Source organism: Hibiscus syriacus, unplaced genomic scaffold, assembly GCF_006381635.1.
Source record: "Hibiscus syriacus cultivar Baekdansim isolate YM2019G1 unplaced genomic scaffold, ASM638163v2 tig00116984_pilon, whole genome shotgun sequence".
In the NCBI taxonomy this organism is placed as follows: Eukaryota; Viridiplantae; Streptophyta; class Magnoliopsida; order Malvales; family Malvaceae; genus Hibiscus; species Hibiscus syriacus.
This window is the reverse complement of record NW_024063507.1, coordinates 2,307,849-2,335,594: the sequence shown is the minus strand read 5'-3', so window position 1 is coordinate 2,335,594 and position 27,746 is coordinate 2,307,849. Positions and strand designations below refer to the sequence as shown.

Here is a 27,746-nt window from a genome sequence, read left to right as displayed (position 1 = left end):
ATGGAGTATCAACTTGGCAGTGCACTATCACCGATCTCCCCCTTTGAAATTATGGAGCTTCATCCGGCACCAACGAGTTTAATCATCGAGGGAAGGGTTTATCCTATGATACAAAGCTTTGTCGACGTGAAAAACTTATGGTGTATCGAGTCTTACAATCTATGGGCAGTAGCTACCCCTATTGCATTCAACACTTAGTGCAATTATGGAATCAACTCCTTCACCAATATCTTTGCTGGACATATTGGTGATATCGAGCTTTTGGTTGTCGCCATTGCTTTATCTGTCGTTGCAAACTTCTCTTTTGGCTTCATGGTTAACTTCTCTAATGTTGTTTGTCCTCTGTTTAAAGCAAAAAATTTACACTTGTTCATTAAATCTGCAGCTTGGAATGGCGAGTACTTTAGAGACGCTATGTGGGCAGGCATTTGGTGCAGGACAAATAGAAATTGATGTTAGGCATATACATGCTGCAGTCATGGATAATCTCATTTGGGGCATGTTTCGTGTTGTTGTCACTCTTCTTATATGCCACACCACTCTTGAAACTCCTCAGACAAGAGCCCGAAATCGCAGATCTGGCCGAAGATTTTACCATGCAAGTTCTACCTCAAATGTTCTCATTAGTCATCAATTTCCCAACCCAAAAGTTCCTGCAGGCACAAAGCAAGGTTGAAGTCTTGGCCTAGATAGGTTCGCCGCCTTCATTGGACATATTGTGATAATTTATGTCTTAATTATCGTGTTCATGTGAGGTACTATAGGTGCGGCAGTGGCTTACGACATCTCGGCTTGGTTGGTTGCCCTCGCACAACTTGTATATGTGGTATTGACAATGCGTCGTTTTCACTATCAAATAATATTTAGCCTTAATCTCAATTAAAGAATATGAATGATGGTATAAAGAGAGTCAGGGTCGATCCGTAGGGACTAGGAAGTTGATGAATTCCTCGCTTTTGATCTTGATTCAGGCGTGATTTGTAGAGAAGAGTAATAAAGGGGGTTTTGGGAGTTGAAATAAAAATAAGATTTAAAAGGAAAATAAAGAAAGTAAACTAAGTAAATTAAAGTGAAAATTCAATTGGTAAAAATCAGCTTTGGGCTAAAGCTTCTGCCTCGATTTAAATTGATCATTAAATATGATTTTACATTAGGGCTCACGCCGATTACATTCTATAGGGCCCAACCCTGTAACTTGTTTTTCTCTCAAATGAATCGAGTATCTAAAATCAATTTTTAGATCTCAACACTTTGTGAATTAATCGCGACAATCACTTACCAACTCAACCCTTTAAATTCTTGAAAAACACGATTCGGATTGTACCGTCTCAATCGAGAATCTAATCCGATTTCAGTTTCCCTTAACATACCGTCGCTAAGTGTGTTCACAGGAAGTCAAATATGCCACAGGTCGATCCTTCCTCCCAACTATTAATCGAAACCATAATTCAATTCCAACATGCACTTTGAAATGAAATCGCTTTGATTGTAAAAGGATGGTCGATTAACAATCCTTGATTTCCGAAAACTAAAAATGCAACCCTGAAGGGTATGATGTGTTTTTCGATTTTCATGATTTAGAATGGAGTAATCGCTTTAGCTTTTGGCTATGGAAACTTAGCTAAGCATGATTGAGTTCATGCTTAGCATTTAAAAGAAAATAAAGTAAAACTTGAAAAGAAAATAAGCAAAAGAAAAAGGAATTTTTTTATAAAACTAAAGAAAGAAAGTAACAAGAGAAAAAATGATCTCAATGATCAAATGATTAACGAATTGAGGCTTATCCCAAATGGGGTATTTATAGTTCTCACAAACCCTATAAAATAATATTCAAAACAAAGATAATTCCTAAAGATAATTCCTAAAAAATAAAAATAAATCTTAATTTCAATTTGAAAATGCGGCTAAGTCTCCCATCTCCATCACGTTGCTAACTAGACCTTCTAGAAGCTGCTGACTGTGATGCTACGTCAGTAAAGTCATGCCCACTAATCCAGTCATGACTCTAGAAAATCAAAAATTGCATAATTTAATCAGTTTTAGCAACATTTCTAGAATCTATTGTCCTGCATTGAAAGTGAATGAAAAGGGTCAAGTTAGCAACTTAAACAAGCTAATCAAGGAGTAATTATCAACAAAATAATGCACAATTTAAGCACTAATCAAATTCCTCTCACTTGTTCAATACTTGTCCTCAAGAATTTCTCAATTATCATGCCAAAATCTTAAGTTGCCAACTCCAATTTCATAGAATTTCCAAGATTTCTAAGCAAACTAAACAAAGCAAATGTCGAAATTCAAGATCAAGCAAGCTAGGTATAATCAATTAAGTGTAAATTAACCATGAATTTCAATCATCCATCATTATCAAAGAATACAAGACTTAGTTTCTCACATTGTTTCACTCATTTCGTTCAAGTGTTTTGGGTGAAACAACCACTTAAACCTAAACCAATCAACACATTACCATAGGCTTGTAACTAAATCAAATATCTACAAATGTTACAATAATCAAGAGGATTTCAAAATGGGTTGTAATGGGGCTAAGGCAAAAATTCAAGACAAAGTAGAGACTATTCCAAAAAATTATTCAAAGGCAAAAATGAAAGAAAGAGGAAACAAGAAATTCAACAAAGCTTTATTCTCTCATTTTTTTTCTTTTTTCTTCTTTTTTTTATACTTTCTATTTTTCCATTTTTTTTGTTGCTACTCAAACCAAACTGTTTTCTTTACTGAATTTTTCTGCATCAAAATTGCACTGTTTGTATTTTTTGTACTAATTTTTTGCACTGTTCAAACCAAACTGCACTTTTTTTACTGTTCGAACAATGTAATTTCCTGGACTGTTGTGTTCGATTATGCATTGTTTCGAACAAGTTTTTCTATTTTTTGGGGAATAACCTCACCTTTGTCCTGAAAAAAGGAAAAAATGAGGGGAAAATAAAATAGGCTCGGGTTTAAAGTGTGGTGAACAAAGAAAATGGTAAGGCTCAAGATAGTCCACTAAGGGGAAAATAGAAAGGGTAGGCTATTTTGTTTGGGAAGGGAAATGAGTTTAATCCTAATGTCTCTATCACATTAAAGCATCACAATCAAAATGTGTAATCTCAACAAGCATCGAGTTACAAGTTCTAGAATGCAATCAATTAGCTCGGCACACTCAATTGAAGCAAATAGCAAGAATAAAATATATGCTCATTAAGCTCAAAACTCATATGAAATTTTATTGAACTAAGTCATGCATCCAATTCAATCAATGAATTCATGAAATTGCCAAGAAAATTTTACATCAATTAGTCATACCATGCTATCTTGCGTCTTAAACTCAACAATAACAAGATTGAATTCACAAAGAAATACCAAGAAATTAAATCAAACTAATGATCAGCAACCAAGATTATCAACAATCAATCACAAAGCATAAGCAAGAGTTAACTTGATTTCTAATACCACCACCTCACTTAAAATCATATTGTCCCAATATGAACAAAAATAAAGTGCAAAAGAGAGAGGGTGAAAATACTCCCTGATTAATGTCGGTCATGGCCACAACCACGTCGTAAAGGCACGGGGAGAAGGTATGAGAGTATCTCGACAATGTTGGTCTCGATGGATTCAAGCCGCCCATGCACCTCGTGGTTTTCGCTATGCACATCAGAAGGTGGGTGCTTCTCCGGTGCCACAGGTTGTGTAGTCCTCCGAAGAAATATGCGATTATTGCACGTGGTAATCATACTAGGAGGGACAATGTGTGGTGCATCGGGAGTTCTAGCAAGGAGTCACATTTAATCCAAACACTTAGAATCCAACAGATCCATTGCAAAAGCAAAAGTAAATTGATTATAATCAAACATCAATGGAAATAAACAAGACGCAAGACGAGTAATGTAAGAACTGAGAATTAATGGGCGACCAAAATGCACAACACGTTCGAAGGCACTTGCGAACCAAAAACCCAAGTTTACCTTCACACCGATTTGCATACACCATAAGAAAAATAATTCAACCTTACTCAGCTAAGATATAGTATCATTACATCCAGAATAGTTATTGCTAGGAACCGATGTACGTAGCGGAGAGCCGGATCATGAATGTGCCATCCCTTGGTAGTGCGCTCATTGTACGTGGCACCGGGTGAACCAGTAAGTCCTTCATAAACCACTTCTACATTGAAGTCCTGCTGAATCTCACGTAGAGTAGTTAAAAAATCATGGTCCGTGACATCCGTCATGAACCGTATAGAAAAATTGAAATACGCTAGGGACTGAACAAAATGTTGTCCAAGTAATCTAAAAAAATCACACCTGGCGTTGCATTAGACACAATACGATATGGAAAAAATGTAAAAGATGTATAAAATTCAAATACCAATTCGTAATAAATAGAATATCTAATTTCAGAGTAAGCCAGTCAATCGCATCAAAACAATTCATGACAGAATCACGCAAATGTAAGGAATCAAGAGTGTGACCGGAATATACTTACAAACTTGGAACTTATGGTGCCGAATATTGTCGAATCTACAAACCTTTTCATCGTCAAAGTTAGAATAACCTTGAAGTACTTCCTCGTCGGTACAGAGAAGGTGTACCCTCTTCGATGTCGCTCGGAGTAATGGCCATGATCGGGAGCATGTTCGCCGTGGGTAGGCGCTTCCTCATAACTCTCGACAAATGATGGTGATCAGTGGTGCTGGTCGCGAGTTTGGAGAGAGGAATATGTGGGCTCAAGACTTGGTTGTGGTGATAGATTTGGAAATACGAAAGCAAAATCATCTAAAAAACCATAAACAAGATGCCACATTAGTAACGGTTCAATATCGACAAGATTATAGTTTACCTCGAGCTGTTCAGGAACTGCCAAATGAGCTGCAGATTAATGAGCGACATCTGACATTGATTGCAAAGCTGATGGCATGAATAGAATATTGGAGTAACCACAAAGAAGGGTGGTTCTGCCCCAGTTCAGATGGACCGGTAGAACCATGCAGTGGCATCATGAAGTCGGTGAAAAAGTAACTAGTAGAGGCAGATAGCATCAGCTCAGGTGTGGACAACCGAGCGCGCGGCTATTGCACACGCCTTTCTCCACATTGAGCGGCTAGTTGATGAATAGGAGCGGGTTGTGGCAGCAAGTCAGAGCTGCTCGAATGTCGATAATCGAAAACGCGACAAATTAGGGATGACCACCACCAAGGGTGATTTGCGGGCGAGATGGGTTTACGGATTGGTTTCTTGTACTTACCATGATTCTTGTTGAACAATAAAAGAAATAGAACCAGTTAAATGAAGCATTCGGTGATGGTTTAAATGGTGCGTTAATGGTGGTGCAAGGTTAATGGTGGCAAGGCGAGGCGGCGACAATTGTGTTTGGTGGTGGATTGGTTCTTGCTTTGTATTGTGAAAGAAGAGATGGTGAAGGGATATGTATAGGTTCGGCCGAAAGAAACAAAGGGAAAAGAAAAGGGAGAGGCTAATTTTTTTAAGTGATTTACGCGTGGTAGGGTTTAAGAAGGAGTTTAAGATGGTATGGGGTTTTGGTGATAAGATGATTTAATTTGAAAATGGGAAAAGGATAAAGGAATGATAAGGGGAAAAGTTATCAAATCCAAAAGAATTTGGTGGTGATTGGGAACTTGGGTCGGTCGAAACTTAACAAGAAAGTTAGGAGAAAAAATTTGGGGGAATTTTGGGTGTCGGCCCCATACTGTGGCTTCTAATGTGTGTCATACCCCCTTGGCATTAATAATATGGTGCGTTCAAAATAGGGGTATTATTTCTGCTACAATTCACAATTTTTGCTCCAAATTAGCCTTGAATTCGACTGTTTCTTGCTTAAATTGTCCATCTCGGCTTCGTCCAAACTCAATTAAAATGTACAGGTACCTAAAAATTTAAATTAAAGATTTAAAAATGAAAATAAACAAGGAATAAAAATAACAAACATAAATTGAAAACTAAAAATCGAATACAAATCAAAAGAAAACTAATTAAACGAAATGGGTTGCTTCCCATTAAGCGCTATTAATTAATTTCATTAGCTCGATGACCCAATTTTTAAAGCGTGGGTTCTTCCAATTTGATCTCCTCAACTAATCCGACCGGAGCATTTTTATAATACGACTTCAATCTTTGGCTATTCACTTTAAATCAAGCTCTCGAATTGTCTTCTATCTCCATTGTGCCATGAGGACAAATCTGAGTCACCATAAATAGTCTGAGCCACTTCGATCGAATCTTACATGCAAAGAGTTTAAGCTTAGAATTAAATAGCAAAAACTTTTGAATAACATTAAATGATTTAAAGGATATCTTTTGGTCGTGGAACTCTTTCGTCTTCTCCTTAAATATTTGAGTGCTATCATAAGTGTTTCATCATATTTCTTCTAACACTTGAATGTGTAGCTTTCGTGCTCTTTCGTCAATTACATTTCCGGGTTACACTGCTTAACCGCCCAATAAGCTCGATGTTGAAGTTCAACTGGTAAATGGCATGATTTGCCAAAAACAAAGAGGTATGGAGACATTCCAATTGGCCCTTTATAAGTAGTCTGATATGCCCAAAGTGCATCGAGTAATTTAAGCTATAATCATTCCAATCTAACTTAGGAATTTTCTCTAGAATCGATTTAACTTCATGATTTGACACTTTCGCTTGCCCATTTTTTGCAGATGGTAGGCCGTTACAATCATTTGTGTCACTCCAAACTTCTACATGAGCGCCTCGATATTTCGATTGATGAAATGGGTTCTTCTGTCACTGATAATCACTCATGGTGTGCCAAACCTGGAAAAATAAATTTTTTAAGAAAATTAACAGTAGTTCTTGCATCAGTATTACGGGCTGCTTTAGCTTCAACCCATTTTGAAATATAGTCAACAACCATAATAATATTAGTATTACCAAAGGACGAAACAAAATTACCCATATAATCAAGACCCCATACATCAAAATTTTCACAAATATGGATCAGATTTAAAGGCATTTCATTTCTACAACTCAGATTACCTTCTCGTTGAAACTTTTCACAAGATTTGCAATAAAAATAAACATCTCAAAATATATTTGATCAAAAAAAACAACATTCTAAGATCTTTTGAGCAGTCCATTTCGATCCAAAATGACTGGCACACAAATATGAATGATCGAAATTAAGGATCGAGTTTACCTCTTATTCGACGACTCATCATCGGATTACCTAATCGAAGCAGTGCTTCTATAGATAGGGATCGTCTCAAATATAAAATTGGAATTCCCTCTTATTTCGATTAATCACTGCTCGTGGTAAATGTACCGAAATTTTACCTGTTGCCAAATTGTTCACCATATCAGCAAACAATGTGAAGTTCTTTTCTACGCCAACATCAAGTGTTATTCGGGAAACTCTTCTTTAATTGATGGGTTGTATGAGGTGATAGAAATCTGGCTCAAGTGATTGTCCACCAAATTCTCTCGCCCTTTTTTTATTTAATTTCCAAGTTGAATTCTTGTAGAAGCAAAATCCAACGAATCGGTAGCGCCTTTGCTTTTTTCTTTCTAATCAGGTGTTGTAGAGCTACATGATCAGGGAAAACAATGATATTAGTACCTAGTAAATATGATCCAAATTTTCTAAAGCAAATATTATGGAAAGAAGCTCTTTTGGTTATAGAGTAATTTCTTTGTGCCGAGTCTAAGGTGCAAGACGCATAAGCAATAACATGCTGCTCTTTGTCAATGTTTTAACCGAGAACCGTGCTAATATTAGTGTCGAAGGCATCACACATCAACTCAAACAAATAATTACAATTTGGTGGTTACAAAATTGGAGTCGTGATTAGCTTCTCCTTCAATGTATTGAACGATTTTTGGCACTCTGGATTGAAGTCAAAGACTTGATCTTTTTGGAGAATACTGCATAACAGTTTTGATATCTTTAAAAAGTCCTTGATAAATCATCGATAAAATCCTACATGTCCAAGAAAATAACGTACTTACCTTACCTTGATAGGTCAAGGGAGTGAGCGAATAATATCGTTCTTGGCTTTATCGATCGCAATATCGTTAGAAGAAGCTATGTGTCCTAGAATCAACCCTTTATCGACCATAAAATGGCATTTTTTATAGTTTAAAACAAGTTTAATTCTAGGCATCACTTTAAAACATTAGATAAATTATGAAGGCATTCGCTAAAGGTGTTACCTTAAACTGTGAAGTCATCCATGCATACCTCTATACCTTACTTGATATAATCAGAAAAATATTGAGCATGCATCGCTGAAATATGGCGGGCCCATTGCATAGTCCAAAGGGCATTCTTCGATAGGCAAACATACCAAAAGGCTTGTGAAATTCATCTTTTCTTGATCTTCAGGCATCACCGGGATTTGGAAAAACATGAAAATCCGTCAAGATAACAATATTGAGTTTTATATGCAAATCTTTCTATCATTTGATCTATAAAACCTAAAGAAAACTAATCTTTTCCAGTTAAAGAGTTCAACTTCTTGTAATCAATGCAGACTCGCCATTGGTTTTGTACTCTTGTCGGAACTAACTCACTTTTCGAGTTTTTTATTATCATAACAAATGTCTTCTTAGGTACAACATGTACCGAACTTACCTAACTACTATCCGAGATCAGATAGATAATATATGCATCAAGAAGCTTATGGATTTCCTTCTTTACCACTTCCATCACCAGCGAATTTAGTCGACGTTGTCCTTTCATTATGGTTTAGCTCCTTCTTCAATCTTAATCTTGTGCATACAATTTGAGGGACTTAGATCCTTAATATTGACAATAGTCCATCCAATGGCTTCTTTGTGTACACGCAACAACGTCACAAGGTCCTCCTCCTCTTCCTTGGTTAATTTTTTTGACACAATCATCTACAGAGTATCATTGTCGCCTAGAAATGCATACTTCAAGTGATCTAGTAATTCTTTTAATGCAATCTGAGGAGCCTACAAAACAGAAGGAATGATTTTTTATTTTGAGGGTGTAAATTTTTATAAAAACAAATAGAATTAATGGAGAAAGTTTGTTCAAACTCTCTAAATTCACCATCAAAATCATCTAACCACTTACAAAATTTATCGACAAAATTAGTCTCAATTCATCAACTATAGGCTCAATTACATCAACAAAATTTATGCTTTGAACATTATCAGGATATCGCATCGCTTTATAAACATTAAATTTAACGATCTCACCATCAAACTCCATTGTAAGAATGCCACTTCTTACGTTGCTCTTTGAATTGGTAGTGTTAAGGAAAGGTCACCCAAGGAGGATCTCAGATGAAGTATTAGATCAGTCATTTTCCATTTCAATGACATTAAAATCAACATAAAAGATTAATTTTTTACTTTTACTAAGATGTTCTCCAAGATTCCTTCTGGGTAGATGACTGAGTGATCTGCCAACTAAATTGTCACTCTCATGTCCTTCAAGGGTTTGGCTAAAAGAGTATTATACATGGAAAAAGGCATCATGTTTATTGAGGCTCCCAAATCAAACATCGCACAACTTTGTTGATTTTGTAAGGTATGGGGAACATGCCTTGGGCCTTCAACTTTAGTGGAAGCCATTGTTGAAAAATGGTGAAAACATGCTCGCCTAGATTATATTTCCCGTACCCAGTAAGTATTCTCTTAGTAGTGCAAAGATCTTTAAGGAATCGAGCATACCTTGGTACCTTCCGGATTACTTTAAGGAGTGGGATGTTGATCTTAACTTTCCAGAATATGTCTAGGATATCTTTTTCCTCGGCTTTCTTTTATTTCTTTATAAATCTCAAGGAGAAGGATGTGGCACGGGTTCAATGTTGAATTCTTTTTTTTATCATGGAGTCATCTTCTTCATCTACTAGGATTTTGCGTCAATCTCTTCTACATCATTTTGGGACTTTGGCTCTTTTTTTTGGATCTTGCATCAATCTCCTCTCATGCTGGTTGTTCGATAATTGTTCCACTTCTGAGGGTAATGACACTTACATTCTCCCATGGGTTCACTTCAGTTTGTGAGGGAAGTTTGCCTTGCAATTCTAAGCAGCCCACAGTTTGTGCTAATTAACTAATTTGCTTGTCAATCTCTTACAAGTGTGACTTCGTGCGATTCTAAAATTTCTCTTGGGATTGTGCCAATCATTCCATGAGGAATCAAGTGAGGTCTGTGGCGGCTGATACGGTTGTAGTGGAGGCAACCTCGACTGATAGGTTGGATTTGGTCTTGGATTTTGCACGTAGCTAAAATTCAGATGATCTCACCATCCCGAATTGTATGGGTTGTTGTGGGGACTATAGGGCCTTTGGAGACTTCCCAGAAAATTCTCCACAGTATTGACTTGTGGGCCTACTTCTTCTTGTAGCGTTGGGTAGCAAACGGTTGGGTGGTCTGGCATCGTACATATCCCACATACTCTGGTTGATCCATATTTTCCTGCAACAATGGAATTAACGATATTAGTTAATTTATCATTTTTTTTCAAGTGAAATAGTTCTTACCTAGTGAAGTGTTGGCTAGGTTCACTCATAGTACCAAACTATTGACAGTCGGCTTCTATCGAAATTAATTATTTCACTGCGTTTAGGGTCATATTGACGAGAGCTCTTCCTGCAGCGATGTCAATCATTTTCATCTCTATGGGAAGCAAACCTTCATAGAAATATTAAAGAAGCATTCGCCCAGTTAATCCGTGTTGTGGATAGCTCACACATAGCTTCTTGAATTGCTCTTAGTAGTCGTAAAGTGATTCCTCGTGTTTTTGTTTTATTCCTAGGATGATTCACCTTAGTTCGCTTGCCTTTGCTGCTGAAAAAAACCTATCAAGAAAAATACAATTTAAATCATCCCAAGTATTTATTGACTTGGGAAGCAAATAAAATAACCATTCTTTTGTAATGCCATATAAAGAAAATAGAAATGCTCTTAATTTAATTTGGTCTTCAGATACTCCCTGAGGTTTCATGCTTGAACAGACATGAAACGACATTTCGCCTTGAGGAAAGATGATGCATAGTGGTTGTTATACCGTAGAAGCTGCGACTAGTTCGCGGATAGTCTGGTCGCCCATTGGTGCATTGTGCGTTGAATAAGCGATGGGTGTGTAAGTTGATTCGGCTATCTGTAATACCCCAAATTTTTTGTTAGTGACCAAAATGTAATTTTTGAAAGTTTAGTGGCCAAAGAATAAAACATGGAAACATTTAGGGACCTAAGTGGTAATTTTCCCAAAAATAATTTTTATTCCATAAATGGATAATTTACTATTGAAACTGGGCTTTTATTGAAATTATATTCTTGATCCGGAATTTATGTTGAAAACTAAAAAGGTTTAAAGTCTAGTAAGAAATCAGTAAATCGGATCGAATAGAAATTTCAGGAAAAATTGAAGGATCATAAATTAGGCTTAAAAATATTATTTCCACATTTTAACATGATGGAAAATAATATAAACCATTAGATTTGAGGATTTAATTCTATGTTAAATTTGGACTGTTGGAATAAAGTGGCAAGATTCTAATTTTTGGGAAATTGCAAGGGCAAACGGTAAAGAGGGAAATAATTTGTCCATATTTGACTTGTGGAAGATGATAAGGTTGAGGTGTCTTGGTTTTATGGTAAATATGAAGTTTCATTAAGGGTAATTTGGTATTCTCTCAATTAAATTAATAAAATATTCATTTAAGGTTAAATTAAGATGAATTTACCTAGCATTTAATTCAACCTTGTTCATCTTTTTCCTCCAAGGTCGTGAGCTTCTCCAAAGGTGAGAGAAAGTTTCATTTTAATTTTTAAGCAATATCCTTTGGGTTTTGAGTTATGCCCTGAAATAGAAAAGCGATCTACGCGAAAAACACTATCTTTTGGTACTATTTATGCTTGTTAATCTTGCTTGATTTTTAAAGATCCCAAATCCTAGGGTTTATGTTCATATTAGGTTTTATGAAATTGATTATGGTTATTCATGTTTTTGAGGTTGTATATGCATATTCAAGCTTGTATGATGATTAGAACATGTTCAATATTACTAGAAATTCTTCTATGATTTTTGGTTAAATTATGGAGTTATAGAACTTTGTGTTTTGATGAAATTTGATTAGTGTTTTGATTGTAGAGATGTTAGAAGGATGGATGGAAGTTGATTTCATGCTTGAATCGAATCAAAATTGAACAAAATCATGAAAACCCTAGTTTTAGAGTTTTAGAGTATTCGACCATGGCTTGTACGGAAGAGAAAAACTATGGAAAAATTATGTAAGGGCTGGAAACGATGTAGAAAGTATTCTACAAGCCATATAAAATTTTTGTAATTTTTGAAAAGTTGGGGAACCAATTCGATAATTTTGAAAATTGATGGGTTGTTGTGTAATTGTTATTTAATTGATGTACTATGCTAGAAATTTCTGTTTGGGAACTGAAATGAGTGTTAGAATGTGAAATTTGATCATTTTGGAAGTTTAGAAAGTTTGGTGATTTTAATGCAAATTTTGAATTGTTTGGGAGTGTTTATTGTAATTATACCTTTGTATGTGTTTTTAGTTGATAATACTTTCAATGCTGGAATTTTAGTATTGAAAGTTTGTTGAATTATGTTTCGATATAACAAATTTAAGGCAAAATGTTTTTGGACTTGAATTGAATTTATTCAAAGTTTTAAAAAGGTTTCAAAAATAATTCAAAGTCCATTAAATTTGGATTTGAGCAAAAATGCTAAAGGGTGTCAAAGTGCATCCATGCACTCCTGTAATGCATCCATGCACCCCTGCAATGCATCCATGCACGTGTCACTAGTGCATCGATGCACCATGCAGTGCATCCATGCACTCCATTTCGAATGCAATCAGTGCATCGATGCACCCTGTTTTGCATCCATGCACCATGGCTGCAACGGCTAGTAACGACTATTTTATTTGAATTTAATGAAGGGGTATCGATGCACCATGTTATGGGCAGCCTTTTTTTAGTAGAAAACCATCCCCAAACGGCTCCAAAACATCCCCAACGCTATATACAACATCAAACACATTCCAAGCTATAAATACAAGCTAAGGACACTTGAAGAAGTGAGAGAACAACTATCCAAGCAATCAAACACAAGAGAAGAGTTTTTCATTCTTATTTCATCTTTCTCTTGTAAATATTTTGTTCTTGTGAGCTTAATTCTTGTAAACACCTACCTTAGAGAGGTTTTCTTGTTTACAATTTTTATCCTTTTGTAAAGGGGAAAGGTTCTAGCTAATCCCGTGTAAAAGCTAGGGAAATGTTATAGTTTAGCCCGGAAAAACGAGGGAGTTGTAAGGTTATTTCTTTGTCCTGAAAAAAGAACAAATTAGTAAATTTGTTGAAAATCCTTGGTGAGGAGCTAAAGTAGTGGACGTAGACTTTGGTTGAGAAAGTCGAACCACTATAAATCGCTGTGCAATTCTCTATCTTTCAATCTCCTTACTCCCTAAACACAAAATCGTTCCGACCCCTCTTTGAAAACCGCTCCGGTTGTCGATTCGAGTTTTCAAAATCCCAACAATTGCATTAGAGCCTAACTCGTTAAGAAGGTTTAACCACCTTGAGACGATCCTCGAAGAAGCTCTACTAATTCCCGACACAATCGAGAAGATGGCTTCTACCTCCGGCTCGTTCCACATGGAAAACTCCATACCAACGGACAAGCCTCTATACTTCAATGGAGTCAACTATTGTCATTTGAAGAAATTAATAAAGGTATTTATCCAATCCAATGATCTTGATACATGTGAGATAATCAAGAACGACTACTCTTCTCTAAAGAAGAAGGAGAAGAAGAGGAGTGACAAAGAACAGAAGAAAACTCAACTTAGCCATGCACATGGTGTTGTGTGCATTTAGTCCTGAAATCTATAAAGGAGTTTCTTCATGTTCAAGTTCCAAGGAGCTTTGGAATAAGCTCGAGGAAATCCATGGAAATAAGAAAGAAGAACTAAAAAAGGTGGTGTCTTTAATGGCTCCTGAAGAGCCCGAGGTATCTTCTAACTCAAATGAATTTAATTCATATTCTTTTGATGAGTTACAAGATGCTTATAATAAGTTGTATTTGGGATTTGAGACCATGAATTCCAAATATAAGAAAATGATTTCAAAATATAAACAAGAAAACAATTTTCTTTTGAAAGCAAAAATGGATTTTGAAAACCAAAATGAAATTTTGAAAAATGATTTAGAGCTTTCAAAAATGAAAATTGAAAGTTTTGAAAAAGAAAATTTTGATTTAAAAGTTAAGCTTGAATGCTTAACAAAAGAAATCATTTTAAATCATTTATCTAGTTCAATAATGACAATATGCTCACATTGTCATTATCATGGTCATAAGGAACATACTTGTCCTTTGAAGAAAGGAAAACGTTTTAAAATTAGGCAAGTATGGGTTCTGAAAGGAACAAGGGGCATTGAAACTAACGTTCAAGGATCCAAAGCAATTTGGATACCAAAAGCTACTTAAATGTCTCTTGTAGGTGTGTGGGAGCAATGGTGATGAAAGTGATGATATTCAAGATACTCTAGCCACACATGAAAAAGAAATTGGTAACCTCTAAGCTTAATGCTTTTGATTTTGATTATTTGGTTGCTCATTTGACTTTAAACATGCATGAGTTTTGTTTTTAAATGATTATGCATCATTGTTTTAATCTCATGTATGTTGAAAAGATGATTATGATGAACATTTTAAAGTTATATTAATTTTTAAGAATTTTTAGTTCATCATAATAAAATTTTGGTCAAAATTGTTTTTAATGCAATTGATATCAACTTTTGATTTTAAAATTTTAAATTTTTGACCTAAAATTAAATGTTTATGCATGTGATTTAAAATGCAAAAGATATCTCTCTATCAATTGATATAAAAAAATTTCAATGCATAAAGTTTTTGGAAAACTTTATGCATATGCACTTAATTTCAATAATTAATATTGTTTAAAGTATTTTAGACTTGGATATATTGAATTTCATGTACTACTAACATGTTTGTTATTCTTTGTTGAAATTCAATTTTGATTGAGTGTCAAGTTCTTAAGCTAAATTTTTTTTGGAATGCTATTATTGAGGGGGAGCTTTGATTTTTCAAATGAGTTTTAAAATGTCAAATTTACTACTTACTCTCCAAAGTTATTTTGAACTTAAAAGATTGAATTATTTTTGATATAACAAAAAGGGGGAGAAGTTTGGTGGTTTGAAAAATTCAATTTCTTAATGAAAAATGGGGAGCTTAACATTTTCATATATTTTCAAACAATTGGTAGCAATTGATATCATTTTGTTAACAATTGGTATCTTTTTCATTAAACATTTTATTAAGGGGGAGTTTTGTCAAAAATTTTAAATGTTTTGTTATATCAAAAAGGGTGAGATTGTTGAATTATGTTTCAATATAACAAATTTAAGGAAAAATGTTTTTGGACTTGAATTGAATTTATTCAAAGTTTTAAAAAGGTTTCAAAAATAATTCAAAGTCCATTAAATTCGGATTTGAGCAAAAATGCTAAAGGGTGTCAAAGTGCATCCATGCACTCCTCCAGTCCATCCATGCACCCCTACAGTGCATCCATGCACCTGCCACTAGTGCATCGATGCACCATGCAGTGCATCCATGCACTCCATTTCGAATGCAATTAGTGCATCGATGCACCCTGCTGTGCATCCATGCACCAAGGCTGCAATGCTAGTAACGGCTAGTTTATTTGAATTTAATGAAGGGGTATCGATGCACCTTGATAGTGCACCGATGCACCATGTTATGGGCAGCCTTTTTTAGTAGAAAATCATCCCCAAACGGCTCCAAAATCCCCAACGGCTATATACAACATCAAACACATTCCAAGCTATAAATACAAGCTAAGGACACTTGAAGAAGTGAGAGAACAACTATCCAAGCAATCAAACACAAGAGAAGAGTTTTTCATTCTTATTTCATCTTTCTCTTGTAAATATTTTGTTCTTGTGAGCTTAATTCCTGTAAACACCTACCTTAGAGAGGTTTTCTTGTTTACATTTTTTATCCTTTTGTAAAGGGAAATGTTCTAGCTAATCTCGTGTAAAAGCTAAGGAAAGGTTCTAGTTTAGCCCGGAAAAACTAGGGAGTTGTAAGGTTATCTCTTTGTCCTCAAAAGAAAGAACAAATTAGTGAATTTGTTAGAAAATCCTTGGTGAGGAGCTAAGGTAGTGGACGTAGACTTTGGTTGAGAAAGTTGAATCGTTATAAATCGTTGTGCAATTCTCTATCTTTCAATCTCCTTACTCCCTAAACACAAAACCGTTCCGACCCCTCTTTGTAAACCACTCCGGTTGTCGATTTGAGCTTCTGAAAATCCCAACAAAGTTTAAGTTTTAAAATGAATTAAGGTCATTTTATATAAGTTGGAAAAGTTGATGCCAAAATTAAAAAAAAAATTAAAAAGTGCTAAAGTATTTGGTGGTAAATAGGTTTCAAGTATGAAATGTATTTATGTTAGTACAATACTAACATACGTATCGATGTGAATTTATGATTTTGTATAGATCGTGATTGACTCTGTTTTCAAAGCAAATTGAGTATAAAAGTGACTAAGTTGGAGAATAGTGAGGCAAAATCTTTTGAAAATTATAAAGTGTCAAGGTGAGTACAATGCATGCATTGCATGATACATGGATGTTTTATACATCATCAGGAGGACTTACGATGAGTCTACCTTGTTTATATCAGCATGACATTATGTCATTTTTCATAATACCGACATGACCTTAATATGTCAAAGTGTGGAATCACGATGCATTGATCACTTATGGATACATATTTGTGAAAGTTATTTTGGGTATGAACTACCCAAATTGTGAATAAGATTGATACATTGTTATGGATGAATCAAGAATAGGCTATGAGCCCAAGTGAATTAATGAGAGACAGAGTATAGTTGGCAAGCCACAGAGTCCAGCAGCAATCTGCATATTCAAGATTACACTAAAGTATAATTAGTGCATATATTGGGCGCATTCTTATATGTCATATTCGAGATTGTATATTAATGATTTTGACTTAGTTAGTGGCATGTACTTATGAATGTCCCAGTTGCTCTGTTGAAATATTTGGAATATAGTTTGTAATGGCTAAACTAAATTGTTTTACTTTCTTTCATCATGGATGGTTTTAACATGTATTACTTTTATAAATTAACGTATTTGATAAATATATATATATTATGATTACTATACGATAATTTTATGTGATTTAATATTTTAAAATAATAACTACATTTTGGAAAATAAATTTCATCCACTTTTGAATTGGAAAATATTTTAAACGATTCATATGACATCTATAACCTGTATTGGTTTAAGTATACAGGTTGTAGCCTTGTAGGTATTACATTTATTGGTATCAGAGCTATAGGTTTAGCTGTTTCTAGATAGGAAATAAGTCTAAATTTAATTAAGAATATTTACATGCCACTAGGATGTTAAAATTTTACTGATGGTTGTATATATGCTTTGATGCTTATTATTTAGTAAAGTTACTCCTTACTAATGTTAGATGATTTTGATTATGTTCAGATGTCAGATCATTAAGAATCAATTAGGGCCACTGAGCGCGTTACTCCTATACAGATTGGGAGTAATGAGGTGAACCAAAATCCACCTCTTGCTCAACCTAATGTAGAGCCGCCTAATGTGAATCAGCAGACATGTCTGTTCAAGATCGTGGGTTATTTTTACAAGCTTTAAACAATATTATCAATCGTCGGGCATTGGTATTGGTTCCTAAAGAATTGAGAAAGATGAGAACACCTAAGTTCCGAGGCGATGCAGATGATGATCTGATGACTGTTGATTATTGGTTAAATTATGTTAAGAACATTCTGAGCAATATTACTTGTGATGATCGAGGAAAACTAGAAAGAAATGTGTCTCTGTTGACGGAACAAGCTAGTGTGTGGTGGAATATTATCGCCGCAAGAGTCTCCCCTGAGAAGATCACGTGGGACTTCTTACTAAGTGAATTCAAGGAGAAATACATTGGAGATGTGTTTGTCAATGAAATGATACAACAATTCCTGAATCTAAAGCAGGCTGGAAGGACAATTTATGAATATGAATGTGAGTTCCCCATGCTGAATCGATTTGCATCGGAGTTCCTTCCGACTAAGAAAGTCAAATTGACAGATTTATTTTTGGGTTGGATCCTCAGTACAAAAGGATCCTAGTTTCTCATCATTTTACTGTCTTTCATGAAGTAGTAAACAAGGCTAAAGCTATGGAGAAAGTTGACGTTGAGGATCAAGAGGCGAAAAAGGCACAGACAAGTAAAAGATTTAGAAGCTCTTACTCTGTACCCATCTCCAAATGCAGTAAAGGTCACTAATAGAAACGTTCTCCCTCTTCAGCATCTACAGGAAGAAAGAGATTCTTTGGAGGGAAGTCCAAGCATACTCAAACAGCTTCAATGGGTACCAGAGGTTCAGAAGTACATCCTGTTCTAGAATGCGATCATTGTAGAAAGAGGCATTCAAGTCAGTGTTGGTTTTCTGAGGGAAAATGTTTTCATTGCAAACAACCTGATCATTTTAAAATGGAGTGTCCAGAGTTATACCCAGATCAGTCAGTAGTATGACCCTAGAAGGGTATAGGTGGCAAAAGAGACAGGCCTGGTACGTCTGAGGTTGTATCTAATCGGGAATGCAAGACTACTACCCGAATTTATCACATCAAGACTGATGATGACAAAGATGCTCCTGAGATTATAGTAGGTACCTTTTATCTTTTTGTTGAACCTATTTTTGTGTTAATAGATCTCGGTTCTACTTATTCTTATATTAGTACAAAGTTGGTTAGAGATAGGGGAATCTCTTTAGAACCAATTTCTAGTGATATTGTGGCAATCAATCTGTTGGGCCATAGTGCAAAGATTAGTCGGATATGTAAAGATTGTCTGATCAAGATACAGGAGTGGAATTTCCTACAAATCTGTTGGAATTACCTTTCGAGGAGTTTGAAATAATCATGGGCATAGATTGGTTATCTTCCTATTATGGTTGGGTAGATTGTCGTTTGAAGAGATTGTTCTTAAAGGATTCAAAAGGTTCAGAGATAATATTTTTTGGAGAAAGAGTGATTCCCTTATCTAGTGTGATTTCAGCCTTTACTGCTAAGAAACTGTTGTCACAAGGGTGTCAAGCAATTTTAGAAAATGTGGCGGATACAAGAGATTCTGAAGTTAAGTTGGAAGACATTCCAACAGTTCAAGAGTATCCAGTTATATTTCCAGATGAGTTACATGGATTACCTCCAGATAAAGAGGTGGAGTTTAGTATTGACGTATTTTCATGTACAACTCCTATTTTGATGGCTCCTTATCGAATGTCCCTTACAAAATTAAGGGAATTAAAGACTCGATTGAAAAAACTACTAGATCGAGGATTCATTAGACCAAGTGTTTCACCTTGGGGTGCTCCGGTGTTATTTGTGAAAAAGAAAGATGGATACATACGATTATGCATAGATTATCGACAATTAAACAAGCTAACTATCAAGAACAATTATCCTCTTTTGAGGATTGATTATTTATTTGATAAACTTAGAGGAGCAGCAGTTTTCTCCAAGATTGATCTTCAATCGGGATATCACTAGTTAAAGATTAAAGAGGAATATATTCCAAATACAACTTTCAGGACACGGTATGGGCACTACGAGTTCGTGGTGATGCCATTTGGGTTGACTAATGCTCCGGCAACATTCATGGATTTGATGAACCGAGTATTTCATCCTTACTTGGATTAGTTTGTGGTGGTATTTATTGATGTCATTCTAGCGTACTCAAAAACGGAGAAAGAGCATGACGTTCAACTTCGTACTGTGCTCGAGATCCTTAAAGAGAAAAAGTTATATGCCAAACTATCAAAGAGTGAATTTTGGTTGTCTGAAGTTTCTTTTCTCCGTCATGTGGTCACGGCAGAAGGCATAAGATTTGACCCTCAGAAAGTTCAGGCGATCGTGGAGTGGAAACCTCCAAAGAATGTTGCAGAGGTTCGAAGCTTCTTAGGACTTGTTGGTTATTATCGAAGGTTCACCAAGAACTTTTCGATGATTGCTTCTCCACTGACCAAGCTCTTGAGAAAAGATTTTCCATTTATTTAGATCGATAAGTGTCAAGAAAGTTTTGAAACTCTAAAGAAGATTTTAACGGAAGCCCAGTATTGGTACAACTAGAGTCCGATAAAGAGTATGCGGTATATAGTGATGCATCTCATAATGGTTTGGGTTGTGTACTTATCCAAGAAGGTAAGGTTGTAGCTTATGCTTTCAGAAAACTAAAGACTCGCGAGATAAATTATCCCACACATGATCTTGAGTTGGCAACAGTGTATTTGCTCTAAAGATTTGACACCATTATTTGTATGGTGAGTGGTGCTACATCTACACGGATCATAAAAGTTTAAAGTATTTTTGACTCAAAAAGAGCTAAACTTGAGATAGAGAAGACGGATATAACTTTTAAAGGACTATGACATGGTTGTTAACTACCATCCTAGGAAGACTAATGTTGTAGCTGATGCACTTAACCGAAAGACTTTTACAGCTTTGCGAACTTTAGATGCTCACTTATCTTTAAAGGAAAATGGTGCATTGTTGGTTGAATTAAGGATATATTTGATGCTTATAGATCGGATAAAAGAGCTATAGAAGAAAGATGATAGGTGTCTGGAAAAGATGACACAAGTGGAAAAAAAGTGAGAATAAAGACTTTGAAGTTAAAGACGATGGATGTTTGTATTATCGAGGAATAATTTACATTCCACATGACGATGAGTTAAATAAGAATATTCTTTCTGAAGTACATTATAGTCCGCTGACTATGCACCCAGGTGGAAATAAGATGTATCAAGATTTAAAGAGTCGGTATTAGTGGTCGGGTATGAAAAGAGCCATTATTGAGTTTGTTACTACATGTCTAATATGTCAACAAGAAAAGGTTGAGCATCAAGTGCCTTTAGGGCTACTGCAACTGATTGCAATCCCATAATGGAAGTGTGAACGAGTCACTATGGATATTTTTGTAGGGCTACCTTTGACACCAAATAAAAAGGATTCCATTTGGGTGATAGTTGACCGATTAACTAAGTCAGCACACTTCATTCCGGTGTGAATGGAATATCATTGGATAAGTATGCAAAGCTATATATAAAAGAGATAGTTTGACTGCATGGTGTGCCAGTATTCATCATATCCTACAGGGATCCAAGGTTAACATCTAGATTTTGGAATTTTTTGCATAGAGCTTTGGGTACTCGATTGAGTTTCAGTACATCCTTTCATCCATAGACGGATGGCCAGTCTGAGAGGACAATCCAGATATTGGAGGATATGTTGAGGGCATGTTTGATTGAGTTTGAGGGATCTTGGGAAAAGTATTTGCCTTTAGCATAATTTTCTTACAACAACAGCTATCAATCGAGCATCAAGATGGCTCCGTACGAAGCTTTATACGAGAGAAAGTGTTAGAAACCATTAAATTGGTTCGAGTTAAAATATTGGGATCTGGTTGGCACTGGTTTATTGAAGGAGGTTAAGGATAAAGTGAGGATAATCCAATATAATCTCAATATAGCGGCTGATCGGCAGAAATCTTATGCAGATTTAAAGCGAAAAGAGATTGAATTCCATGAAGGTAATAAAGTTTTTCTTAAAGTATCACCTTGGAAAAAGATATTGAGCTTTGGGCACAAAGGAAAATTATGTCCAAGATTCATTGGACCTTATGAGATTTTAAAGAGAGTTGGACCGGTGGCCTATCAGCTAGCATCACCTCCGGAGTTGAACAAAGTTCACAATGTTTTTCAGTGTCGATGTTTAGAAAGTATCGATCAGATCCTTCACATGTCATTACACAAGAGGACATTGAGATCCGACCAAAGTTGACTTATGAAGAAGAACCAATGCAGATTCTGGCTTGAGAAATCTTATAACTGCGTAGCAAGACGATTCCCGTTGTTAAAGTGCTTTGGCGAAATCATAAAGTCGAAGAAGCTACGTGGGAAATAGAGGAGGACATGAGGAAGCAATATCCACACCTCTTTACATCAGGTACGTATTAAAATTCATAGACGAATTTTATTTAAGGGGGAAGTGTTATAATACCCCAAATTTTTGGTTAGTGGCCAAAATAAATTTTTGAAAGTTTAGTAGCCAAAGTATAAAATTCAAAAATGTTTAGGGACTTAAGTGGTAATTTCCCAAAAAGAAATTTTATTCCATAAATGGATAGTTTGCTATTGAAAGTGGGTTTTATTGAAATTATATTCTTGATCTGGAATTTATGTTGAAAACTAAAAAGTCCGGTAAGAAATTGATAAATCGGATCGAATAGAAATTTCGAAAAAATTGAAGGATGATAAATTAGGCTTAATAATATTATTTCCACGTTTTAAAATGATGGAAAATAATATAAACCATTGGATTTGAGGATTTAATTTCATGTTAAATTTGGACCGTTGGATTAAAGGGCAATATTGTAATTTTTGGGAAATTACAAGGGAAAAATAGTAAAGAGGGAAATAATTTGTCCATATTTGACCTGTGGAAGATGATAAGATTGAGGTGTCTTGGTTTTATGGTAAATATGAAGTTTCATTAAGGGTAATTTGGTCTTCTCTCAATTAAATGAATAAAATATTCATTTAAGGTTAAATTAAAGGTAAATTAAGATGAAATTTACCTAACATTTCATTGAGCATTGTTCATCTTTTTCCTATAAGGCCATGAGCTTCTCCAAAGGTGAGAGAAAGTTTCATTTCAATTGTTAAGCAATTTTCTTTAGATTTTGAGTTATGATGTGAAATAGAAAATCGATCTACGCGAAAAACGCTATCTTTTGGTACCATTTATGCTTGCTAATCTTGCTTGATTTTAAAGATCCCAAATCCTAGGGTTTATGTTCATATTAGGTTTTATGAAATTCATGATGATTATTGATGTTTTTGAGGTTGTAGATGCATATTCAAGCTTGTATGATAATTAGAACATGTTCAATCTTACTAGAAATTATTCTATGATTTTTGGTCAAATTATGGAGTTATAGACTTTGTGTTTTGATGAAATTTGATTAGGGTTTTGATTTTAGAGATGTTATAAGGATGGATGAAAGTTGATTTCATGCTTGAATCGAATCAAAATTGAACAAAATCATGAAAACCCTAGTTTTAGAGTTTTAAAGTATTCGACCATGGCTTGTATGGATGAGAAAAACTATAGAAAAATTATGTAAGGGCTGGAAACGATGTAGGAAGTATTCTACAAGCCTTAGAAAAATTTGGGGACCATTTTATAATTTTTTAAAAGTTGGGGGATCAATTCGATAATTTTGGAAAATTGATGGGTTATTGTGTAATTGTTATTTAATTGATATAATATGGTGGAAATTTCTGTTTGGGAATTGAAATGAGTGTTAGAATGTGAAATTTGATCATTTTGGAAGTTTAGAAAGTTTGGTGATTTTAATGCAAATTTTGAATTGTTTGGGAGTGTTTATTGTAATTATACCTTTGTATGTGTTCTTAGTTGATAATAATTTCAATGCTGGAATTTTAGTATTGAAAGTTTAAGTGGTAAAATGGTGAAGGTCCATTTTATATAAGTTGGAAAAGTTGGTGCAAAAATTGAAAAGAATTAAAAAGTGCTAAAGTTTTTGGTGGTGAATAGGTTTCAAGTATGATTACGGGATTTGTTTTGGAAATGTATTTATGTTAGTTCAATACTAACATATATATCGATATGAATTTATGATTTTGTACAGATCATGATTGACTCTGTGTTCAAAGCAAATTGAGTATAAAAAGGACTAAGTTGGAGCATATTGAGGCAAAATCTTTTAAAAATTATAAAGTGTCAATGTGAGTGCAATACATGCATTACATGATACATGGATGTTTTATACATCATCAAGAAGACTTGTGATGAGTCTACCTTGTTTATATCAACATGATATTATGTCATTTTTCATAATACCAACATGATCTTAATATGTCAAAGTGTGGAATCATGATGCATTGATCACTTATGGATACATATTTGTGAATGTTATTTTGGGTATGAACTGCCCAAATTATGAATAAGATTGATCACATGTATTACTTTTATAAATGGATGTATTTGATATATATATATATATATATATATATTATGATTACCATACGATAATTTTATGTGATTTAATATTTTATAATAATAACTATATTTTGAAAATAATTTTCATCCACTTTTGAATTGGGAAATGTTTTAAATGAATTATTCATGTGACATCTATAACTTGTATTGGTTTAAGTATACGGGTTGTGGGCGTTACACTATCAGTGGATTTTTCATCGAATTTGTTGATTATTTGTATGTAGCGTCAATTGTGTTTTCTGAATTTGCTTGCTTCTATCGTTTCTTTCTTTTCTCTCAAAGCGTTTGACCATGAATTCATCTGACTCGCGCTTCCATTCTGGATCAAATTCTTCTAATGTGCCTAGATGTTGCTTGGCCATAAATCAAAAACAAGAAAATTAAACCAGTGTTTTGTCGTAGTCCCCGGCAATGACGCCAATTTGATAACGCGTCATTTTCACTGTCAAATAATATTTAGCCTTAATCTCAATTAAAGAATATGAAAGATAGTATAGAGAGAGTAAGGTTCGATCCACATGGACTAGGAAGTTGATGAAATCCTCATTTTTTTTATTTTGATTTAGGCGTGATTTGTAGAGAATAATAATAAAAGAGGTTTTGGGAGTTGAAATAAAAATAAGATTTAAAAGGAAAATAAAGAAAGTAAACTAAGTAAATTAAAGTGAAAATTCAATTGGTAAAAATAAACCTTGGGCTAATGCTTATACCTCGATTTAAATCTATCTTTGAATAAGATTTTACCTAAGGGCTCACACCAGTTACAGTCTGTAAGGCCCAACCCTTGTAATTTGTTTTTCTCTTAAATGCATCGAGTATCTAAAATCAATTTTTAGATCTTAACTCTTTGTGAATTAATAGTGACAATTGCTTACCAACTCAACACCTTTAAATTCTGGAAAAACCTAACTAGGATTGTACCGTCTCAATTGAGAATCTAACCCGATTTTAGTTTCCTTTAGCGAGCCGCCGCTAAGTATGTTTATAGGAAGTCGAATGTGTCATAGATCGATCCTTCCTCCCAACTATTAATCAAAACCAAAATTCAATTCTAACGTGCACTTTTTGAAATGAAATCACTTTGATTGTAAAAGGATGGTCGATTACCAATCCTTGATTTTCGAAAACTAAAAAAGTAACCCCAAAGGGTATGATGTGATTTTTTATTCTCATGATTTAGAATCGAGTCATGGCTTTAGCCTTTGGCTATGGAAAACTTAGCTAAGAATGACTGAGTTCATGCTTAGCATTTAAAAGAAAATAAAGCGAAAGAAAAAGGAAAAACTTTTATAAAACTAAAGAAAGAAACAAGAGTAAAAACTGATCGCAATGATCGAATGATGAATGAATTGAGGCTTACCTCAATGGGTTATTTATAGTCTCACAAACCCTAGAAAATAATATTAAAAAAAAAGATAATTCTTAATGATAAATTCTAAAAAATAAAAATAAAAAATAAATCCTAATTTGAATTTGAAAAATGCGGCTGAGTCTCCCACCTCCACCAGGATGTTGACTGAACCTTCTAGAAGTTGTTGACTGGACGCCACGTCAGCGAAGTCATGCTCACTAATCCAGTCAGGACTCCAGAAAATAAAAAATTACATAATTTCATAATTTTAGCAACATTTCTGGAATCTACTGTCCTGCATCAAAAGTAAATGAAAAGTGCCGAGTTAGCAACTTAAAATCGCTAATCAATGAGTAATTATCAACAAAATAATGCACAATTTAAACATTAATCAGGTATGTTGGTGCAAGGATGGCTGGACCGGGTTATCGTGGTTAGCCTTTAAGGATCTTTGGGGTTTCACCAAACTTTATGTAGCTTCAGCCGTGATGCTTTGCTTAGAGGTTTGGTATTTCATGATAATAATTGTTCTCACCGGTCACCTTGAAGATCCCATCATCACAGTTGGCTCTCTTTTTATCTGGTATATATATCACAATGATTACTCTAAATCTCCGCTTTGTGTTTAATTGATTGAGCTTCTTTCAACTCAATGTTTCAGCATGAATATCAATGGTTGGGAAGACATGTTGTTTATAGGAATAAATGCAGCCATAAGGCAACCAAAGGAAAAAAACCAACAATTTTCTTATGTGTAATCACCATTTTTGACATGCCCTGCCACCACAACCATACCTCTTGCAACCACCATGCCCTGCCATCCATGCCACCACTAACTGCACCAACCAAATCAACAAGAAAATATTTTTTATTTGACAGATGTAATGGGTATATAACTCGAAAAAGCAAACAATTGTAGGGGGATTATGAAAAAAATCAAGGCTGAAGGTTCTTGGAAAACAATGCCCACAACAATGTTTTTCATTGGATTAGATAGAATTTCGAAGATTCTCTACGTAGATTGAGTAGCGTTAAGAGATAATTTACCTATTAAGGAGACAAGCCAGACGTCTGCCTGCTGAGGTAACAAGTTGCACTCAAGAAGATTTGACGCTGAAGCCAACATTATGTTAAGCTCTTCCCCTTTGGAGAACTGATGTTGAACTTGGTTGATGTTGTTGTTGTTGCTTTCAGTGTAAGAGTGTCGAATGAGCTCAGATCAGCGCATCCGAGAGCGGCAAAATATTCAGTGGTAATCACGGTTATACAATCTCTTGTCATAGGAATACTTTCTGCACTCTTAAACTGGGCTACTCGAAACAAATTTGCTGTCATCTTTACTGAAAACATAGATATGCAAAAGGGCGTGGCTCGTTTGGCTTATCTGCTCTGCATAACCATGGTGCTAAACAGCGTGCAGCAGGTTATATCTGGTCAGCAATTGAACTGAAATTCCATGCCCCAAACAAAGTAAAAATCTAGCATTTGTGACATCAAATAACGCGTGACATCATTTTGCCACTGCAGGTGTTGCCGTAGGAGGAGGTTGGCAAGCCTTGGTAGATTATATAAACTTGTTATGCTATTAAATTGTTGGCCTCCCACTCGGTTTTTTCCTCGGTTATCGTACCCATTTTGGGGTGGAGGTCCTTCCATTTCCCCCCCTTAAATACCTCATTTGGGATTTCAACATTATTCACGGTCACTCTTCTTGCAGGGAATCTGGACTGGCATGATTTGTGGAACATTGTTGCAGACAATAATCCTCTTGTATATTATCTACAAAACTAACTGGAACACAGAGGTGGGACATCCTTTTCCCGTGAACATTAATGAATATTGAGAGAAGCTCGAAAAGTCTAAAGATGGGAGGTCCTTTTTACAGGTTGAACAAGCATCAGAACGAATACAGCAATGGGGAGCTGAAATGCACTCCCCCGCCCATCCACCCAACTTCTCCGACTAAATCTAACACCTTACTTTGTACCATTTTTTTTAGAAAAAATTGCTTTTAGATCAGACTATAGTTTTAAAACTTAAAAAGAAAAATAGCCAAACGCAAAGAGTACGTGGTAACTTGTATGTAAATATCTAGGGTTGGTTACCGGCTTAAAACATGTTAGATAACGAATTTGTAACTACATTTTAGTTGAAAATTTAAACACCAATTTGGGTTATTGAGATAATGTAACCAAATTATGAATTAATATTATTTGTGAATCATATTTTTTTAATTTGTGTACTTTA

The 27,746-nt window shown here is 35.0% G+C and overlaps 1 pseudogene; it reads left to right on the top strand.

Moving 5' to 3' along the window:
• LOC120192998 lies at window positions 1-27,465 on the top strand (annotated as a pseudogene).
• The last annotated feature ends 281 nt before the right edge of the window (window positions 27,466-27,746 follow it).